Here is a 7,500-nt window from a genome sequence, read left to right on the forward strand (position 1 = left end):
CTCTCTCTTTAAGAGACTTACAGTACATCCCATAGTGTTTTTGTGTGATGTTCAACATTCAAACAGCTTAGCAAAATTGATTTACCATAGCTTAAGACTGCGAAGGGAGACCCAGCGAAAATGATCTCACATACTAAGGTTTCATCTCGAAAACCAATTCTTAGCATGCATGAACGTCATTCGATTTATGTTGCCTCTGTTGATAGAAATGTATGTTAATCGATTGTGAAGATAGTTAAATTGACAGATGGTATTTGAATATTCTCTCTCTCATCTCTCTCTTTGTGACTACGAAATCGGGTCGATGTCCTCGGGTTACTTAAATATGAACCTCATCAGTAGTCCACGAAGATTGTGCGTATACATACCGTTAGATATTGTTTTGTATTCCTTGTGAAGAACAGAAGAATGCTGTGAAAAGTGTAGGAGGGAGGGAGGGAAGGAGGGGGGAGGAGGGGGTTGTGTTTTCCACTTGGTGATATGAGCATGTTGTTGGGATCTGCATGACGTTAGACACAGACATTACACGGCGGTTTCTTTGAAGACCTTGTTTCGTGATGTCCCTCCGTGGGCGCTGATGGACTTCTTGAAAGAAGTGAACATTTTTAATCAGATTTGAAAGTTTTAAACTGTGGAAGGTTGTTTTTTTTTAAACTTTGAGTGGAAAGTTTGAAGTGGTGATTCGTTTTAATTGTTTTTTTTTACCCTCGTAGTAGTTACCAACGTGGCGATAGCCTTCAGATAGCCTTAGTGGTCGGCGAGGCTCTAAGCACCATAGTTTCATTTCAAGTTCTGTCTCTCTCTCTGTCTCTATCTCTGTCTCTCTGTCTGTCTGTCTCTCTCTCTCTCTCTCTCTCTCTCTCTATATATATATATATATATATATATACATACATATATATATATTTTAGTCTATCTGTCTGTCTTCTTAGTTCGTGGACTGAAACTCCCACGTTCACTCGTATGTACACGAGTGGGTTTTTTTTAACATGTATGATCGTTTTTAAACCGCCACGTAGGCAGCCACACTCCGCTTTCGGTGGGGGGGGGGGAGTGGGGGGATAGTCTGTCTGTCTGTGTCTGTCTGTCTGTGTCTGTCTGTCTCTGTCTCTTCCTCTCTCTCTGTCTGTCTGTCTGTGTCTCTATCTGTCTGTCTCTGTCTGCCTGTCTGTGTCTGTCTGTCTGTCTCTGTCTGTCTGTCTCTGTCTGTCTGTGTCTGTTTCTGTCTGTCTGTCTGTGTCTGTCTGTGTCTGTCTGTCTGTGTCTCTATCTGTCTGTGTCTGTCTCTCTGTCTGTCTGTCTCTGTCTGTCTGTGTGTCTGTCTGTGTCTCTGTTTCTGTCTGTGTCTGTCTGTGTCTCTGTCTGTCTGTGTCTGTCTGTCTGTGTCTGTCTGTCTGTGTCTCTGTTTCTGTCTGTCTGTTTGTCTGTCTCTGTCTGTTGTGTCTGTCTGTCTGTCTGTCTCTGTCTCTCTCTCTTCCTCTCTGTCACAATCTTTCAAACAGGAAAAAAAAAGCTGTTTTCTCAATTTCGCGCTTTATCCAGCAAAGGTTTCACGAGGAGAAAGAAAAAAAGATTAAAAAATCGTTAAAAAGTGTTATATATTAAATATGACACACACACACACACACACACACACACACACACACACACACACACACACATATATATATATATATATATATATATATATATATATGTATATGTATATATATATGTATATGTATATATATATTATGTTATATATATATATATATATATATATATATATATATAATGATCATACATGTACACACGTATAAGCTTGGGAGAAAAGAAAGGGAAATGCGAACCGGACCGACCAGTGTATGTTCAGTTCCAAAGCAAGCAGACAAATCCCCACCGCTGCAGAAACCACTTCAAAAAAAACTCATTCAGCTAAACTAAACTCACGAAAAAGTTTAGTTTAGCTTTCTTCTTCTGCGACAAATAGACGTGATTGTTTGGGACTTAAACGCCGTTTAAAATCTTTTTTTTTTGTGTTTTTTATTACGCCCTCGTTATTTTTTTTTTCGGGGGTAAAGGGAGACTTTCCTCGCTTAAGCACATCGCAAACATGTAACTCAAGCCCCAACGGGTGGAAGAAATGGCGATTTTTAAATTTTCCCTTTTTTTTCTTGCGTTAACGTTCCACTTTTGGATATTTATTCAGAAACACGCGAGGTTTAAAAACTTTTGGGGCTGTCCAGAATTTTTATTTTTCCCCCAAAGTAAAAAAGAAAAAAGCTTCCTAAACCCAAAAAAAAAACCCATTAAAACCCCCCCCTTTTAAAATTTTCATTTTGGAAAAAAAAAACTTTTTAAAAAAACGGGTTTTAAATTAAAAACAATTTAAATAAAAGGGGTTTTTTAAAAAAAAGCCAAAGGTATTGGGGGGCCTTTTCCGGGGAAAAAAAAAAAGTAAAGTTTTTCCAAAAACAAAAACCCCAAAAAACCCACAAAAAAAAAAAAAAAAAAACCCCCCCCCCCCAAAAAAAAGAAAAAAAACCACCGTAATTTCCGAAAACAGATTTTGGGGGGAAGAATTTAGGGAAAAAAAGGGGCTCCCTTTTTTTTTAAAGCCTTTAAAAGGGGCAAAACGAATTTTTTGGGTTTTTTTGGTTAGTTCTTTAAGGGGGTAAAGAGAAGAAATGTTTACCGATGTAAAAACAGGGGGGGTTTTTTTGAAAAAGGGGAAAAAAATTTGGGAAGGATTTATTTTTTTTTTTTTTTTTTTCCCCAAAAGTTTTTTGAAAGTGGCCCCCCCAAGGAAACCCCCCCAAAAAAGCCACCCCCCCCTTTTTTTTTTTTGGGGGAAAAAGTTTTTTTTTTTTTTGAAGGATTTTTCCCGAATTTTCAAACCCTTTTTTTCCTTTTTTTACTGCGTGGTTTAAAAGTGCCAGGGGCCCCTTTTGTCCAACCAAAAACAGCGTCCAGAACCGGAAAAATCCCGGGGGGGGGAAAGAACCGCCGGGTCAATTTCCTCGTTCCTAAAAAGGTTACCCCCGGGAAAACCCGGCAAAAAAAATTTTGGGGTTTAAACTTCTTTTAAATAAAAAAGGCATTTAAACATTTTTTTTTTAATTTTAAGGCCGAAATTTTTTTCCCCCCTTTTTTAAAAATCAGAACATAAAATTTTTGGTGACCTTTCCCCCCCAAACCCCGAACCCCCGGCCCTAAATCTCCCCCCCCCCCCCTTCCCCCCCCCCCCTCCCCAAACCCCCCCCCCAAAAAAAGGTTTTTTTTTTTTGTTTTGGGGGTTTGTTTGTGTTTTTTCCCCCCTTTTTTTTTTTTTTTCCCCCCCTTTCCCCTTTTCCCCCCCCCCCCCCCCTTTTTTAAAATTTTTTTTTTTTTTTAACCCCTTCCCTTTTTTTTTTCCCCCCCTTTTTTTCCCCCCAATTTTCCCCCCTTTTTTTCTTTTTTCCTTTTCTCCCCACCCACCCCTTTTTCTTTACCCCCCCCCCTTTTTTTTTTTCCCCCCCCCCCCCCCCCCTTTTTTTCCCCCCCCCTTTCCTTTTTTCCCCCCCCCCCCCCCTTTTTCCCCCTCCCCTTTTTTTTTTTTTTTTCCCCCCCCCCCCCTTCCCCTTTTTAAATTTTTTTTTTTTTCCCCCCCCCAAAACCCCCCTTTTTTTTTCCCCCTTCTTTTTTTTCTTCCCCCCAACCCCCTTCCCCTTTTCCTCCTTTTTTTTTTTTTTCTCCCCCCCATTTTTTTCCCCTTTTCCCCTTTTTTTTTTTTTTTTTTCCCCCCCCCCTTTTTTTTCTTTTTTCCCCCTCCCCCCTTTCTTTTTTTTTTTTTTTTTAAAACCCCCCCTTTCCCATTTTCCCCTTTTTTTTTTTTTTTTTTTTTTTTTTTTTTTTTTTTTTTTTTTCTTTTCCCCCCCCAACCCCCCCTTTTTTCCCTCCCCCCCTTTCCCCTTTTTTCTTTTTTTCCCCCCCCCCCCTCCCCCTTTTCCCCCCCCTTTCCCCCCTTCCCCCCCTTTTTTTCCCCCCAACCCCCCCCCCCCCCCTTTTTCCCCCCCCCCCCCCCTTTTTCCCCCCCCCCCCACCCCCCCCTTTTTTTTCCCCTTCCCCTTTTCCCTTTTTTTAACCCCCCCCTATCCTTTCCCCCCCCCTTTTTCCCCTTTTTTTCAACCCCCCCCCCCCCCTTTTTTCCCCCTTTCCCCCCATGCCTTTTTTTTTCCCCCCCCCACACCCCCCCCTTTCCCCCTTTTTTTCCCCCCCCCCCCCCCCCCCCCCCCACCCCTCCCCCCTATTTCCCCCCCCTCCCTTTTTTTCCTCCCCCCAAAATTCCCCCCCTTTCCCCCTTTTTTTCTCTCCTCCCCCTTTTTTTCCCCCCCCCCCCTTTTTTTTCCCCCCTTTTTTTTTTTTTTTTACCCAACCCCTTTTTTTTTCCCCCCTTTTTTTTTTTTTTAAACCCCCCCCCTTTTTTTTTCCCCCCCTTTCCCCCTTTTTTTTTTTTTTCCCCCCCCCCCCCCCTTTCCCTTTTCCCCTCCCCCCCCCCCCCCCTTTTTCCCCCCCTCCCCCACCCCCCCCCCCCTTTTCCCCCCCCTCCCTTTTCTTTTTTTTCTCCCCACCCAACCCCCCCCCCTTTCCCTTTTTCTTTCCCTTTTTTTTCCCCACCCCAAACCCCCCCCCCTTTTTCCCCCCCCCTCCCCCCCCTTTTTTTCCTCCCCCCCAAACCCCCCCCTTTTTTTTCTCCCTCCTTCCCCCTTTTCCTCCCCCCACCCCACCCCCTTTTTTTTTCCCCTTTTCCCCCCCAAAAACCCCCCCCTTTCCCCCCCCTTTTTTTTTTTTCCCCCCCCCTTCCCTTTTTCCCTTTTTCCCCCCCTTTTCCCTTTTTTTTTCCCTTTTTTTCCCCCCCCCCCCCCCCCTTTCCCCCTCCCCCCCCCCCCCCCCCCCCCCCCCCCCCCCCCTTTCCACCCCCCCCCCCTCCCCTTTTTTTTCCCCCCCCCCCCCTCCCCCCCCTTATTTTCCTTTTCCCCTCTCTCCTCCTTTTCTCTCCCCCCCAAACCCCTTCCCCCCTTTTTTTTCCCCCCTTCCCCCTTTCCCGGGAAAACCTCTCCTCTCCTTTTCTTAAATTTCCTTTTCTCCTCCCCCCAAAAACTCTCCCTTTTTTCCCTCTTCCCCCTTTTTCAAAACCCAAAACCCCCCCTTACTCTTTCCCCTCTGCCCCCAAAAAATTTCCTTTTCCTTTTTTTTCCTTTTTGGGGGCCCCCCCACAACTTTTTTCCCCCTTTTCCTTTCCACTTTGGTCAAAAAAACCCCCCAACCGGGGAAAAAATTTTTTTTTAAAAAAAATTTGGGGGGCTGTCTACCCAAAAATCCCCTTTCCCTTTCCTTTCCCTTTCCCTTTTCCCCCTCCCAAACCCCAAAAAAAACCCCCCAAAAAAATTTTCTTTTCCCCCCCCTGGGGGGGAAAAAAAATTTTTTTCCTCTCCCTCCCCAAGTCAAACCCCTTTTTCCAAACCCCCCCTTTTTCCCAAAACCCCTTTTCCCCCAAAACTTTCCTTTTTTTTTCCCCCTTCCCCCTACCCCCCAAAAACCAACTCCCCTTCCCCCCTTCAACTTGGGGTTTTTATCCCCCCGAGAAAAAAAATGGCCCTTTTCCACCCAAAGGGGCCCTTCCTTTTTTAAAAACCCCCCCTTTTTTCCCCCTCCCCCCGCCCCTTTTCCTCTAAAAAATTTTTTTTTTACTTCCCCCCCCCCCCCTTTTTCCCAACCCCCCCCTCCTAAAAAAAAATTTTTTTTAAATTCTTTTCTTATCTTTCCAAAACCCCACTTCTTTTTTCATAACCCTTTCTTTTTTTCCAATAAATTTTTCTTTTTTTTCTTTCCCCAAAACACCCATAAAAACCCCCCTTTTTTCTTCCAAAAAACTTAAAATTAAAAATTTTTTTCCCCCCCTTTTTAAAAAAAAACTTCTTACAAACCCCCCTTTTTTCCAAAAATTTTTTTTTCTTTTCTTTTTCTTTCTTTAATCACCCCCCTTTTTAACCCCTTCTCTCTTTCTGTCCTTTTAAAAAAAATTTAAAAAAAAAAAACCCCGGAAAAGGGAAAAAAGAAAAAAGGGGGAATAAGGAAAAAGAAAGAGTGAAAGAAAGAAAGAAAGAAAAAGAATACAGGAAGAAACGAAGCGAACAAGAACTTAGAAGCAGAGAAACGCTGACATAAAGAGGATGAAAAAGACCCAAAAAGGAAGGAAGAGTAGAAGAAAACGAAGAAGAAGAAAAAATCACTATGGGCTTAAAACAGGCTCTGTTTGGCTGAACTACTTCAAAGACACACTTTGATCAGACATAATGACCTTCATCTATTGTAAAGGAGGAGGAGGAGGAAAAGAAGAAAAAGGAGGTGGAGGAGGAAGAGGAGGAAAAGGAGGAGGAAGAGGAGGAGGAGGAGATGGAGGAGGAGGAAGAGGACAAGGAGGAAGAAGAAGAGGAGGAGGACGAGAAGAAGAAAGAGGAGGAGGAAGAAGAAGAGGAGGAGGAGGAGAAGAAGAGGAGGAGAAGGAAGAGAAGGAAGAGGAGGAGGGCATACTAAAGACAATAAACAAAACAAATAACAAAATATCAGAACGGGAGTTAATAGGCTTAAATGATAATCCCCATGATTTTTCTTTCTTTTTTTTTCTTTCTTTTCTTTCAACAGTTTTTAATAGCAAAATCACGTATTTCAGATTACTGTCAACATTCGTTGAAAAGACACAAAAAAGTCAAATGCAAATAAGAGCTCTTGAATTCTCTCTATCATATTCCATCTTATTCTCTGTAATTCTCTCTGTGTGTGTGTGTGTGTGTGTGTGTGTGTCCCTGTTTAGAGGCATCGGTATTAATCATGCCGTCTGCCTCCCCTAAGGGTATTTTTAAATGCTTTTGTATCTTCTTCTTCTTGTGTTCGTGGGCTAGGCCTCAACTCCCACGTTCACTCGTATGTACACGAGTAGACTTTTACGTGTATGACCGTTTTTGTTTTTGGTTTTTTTGTTGTTTTTTACCCTGCCATGTAGGCAGCCATACTCCGTTTTCGGGTGTGTGTGTGTGTGTGTGTGTGTGTGTGTCCCTGCTTATAGGCATCAGTATCAATCATGCCATCTGCTTTTGCAAAAGTTGTGTTTGTTTGTTTGGTTGTGGGTTTTTGTTTTTGTTTTTCTTTCCCTGTATTTCGTTTTGCTGCGTGTTTCTGGGGTCATTGGATAATCTTTGATTTAGTTCATTTTCGATAACAAGATGATGAGGGTGATGATGGTGATGATGATGATGATGAAAAGTCGTCTGTCTGTCTGTCTGCGTGTCTGGCATTTCTTGTTAGCACTAGCACAAATTACCATAAAAAATGTCGACATATTTTTTGTACATGTTTCCAGACTGGAAATGAAATAATAAAATATAAGTATTCAAAGATCATACGTCAAAATTAGATTTCTGATGAAGCAGCTGTTAAAACATCCAGTTTACTGGGCTAACAGACAGACACACACACACACAC

Source organism: Babylonia areolata, chromosome 13 (assembly GCF_041734735.1).
Source record: "Babylonia areolata isolate BAREFJ2019XMU chromosome 13, ASM4173473v1, whole genome shotgun sequence".
Taxonomy (NCBI): domain Eukaryota; kingdom Metazoa; phylum Mollusca; class Gastropoda; order Neogastropoda; family Buccinidae; genus Babylonia; species Babylonia areolata.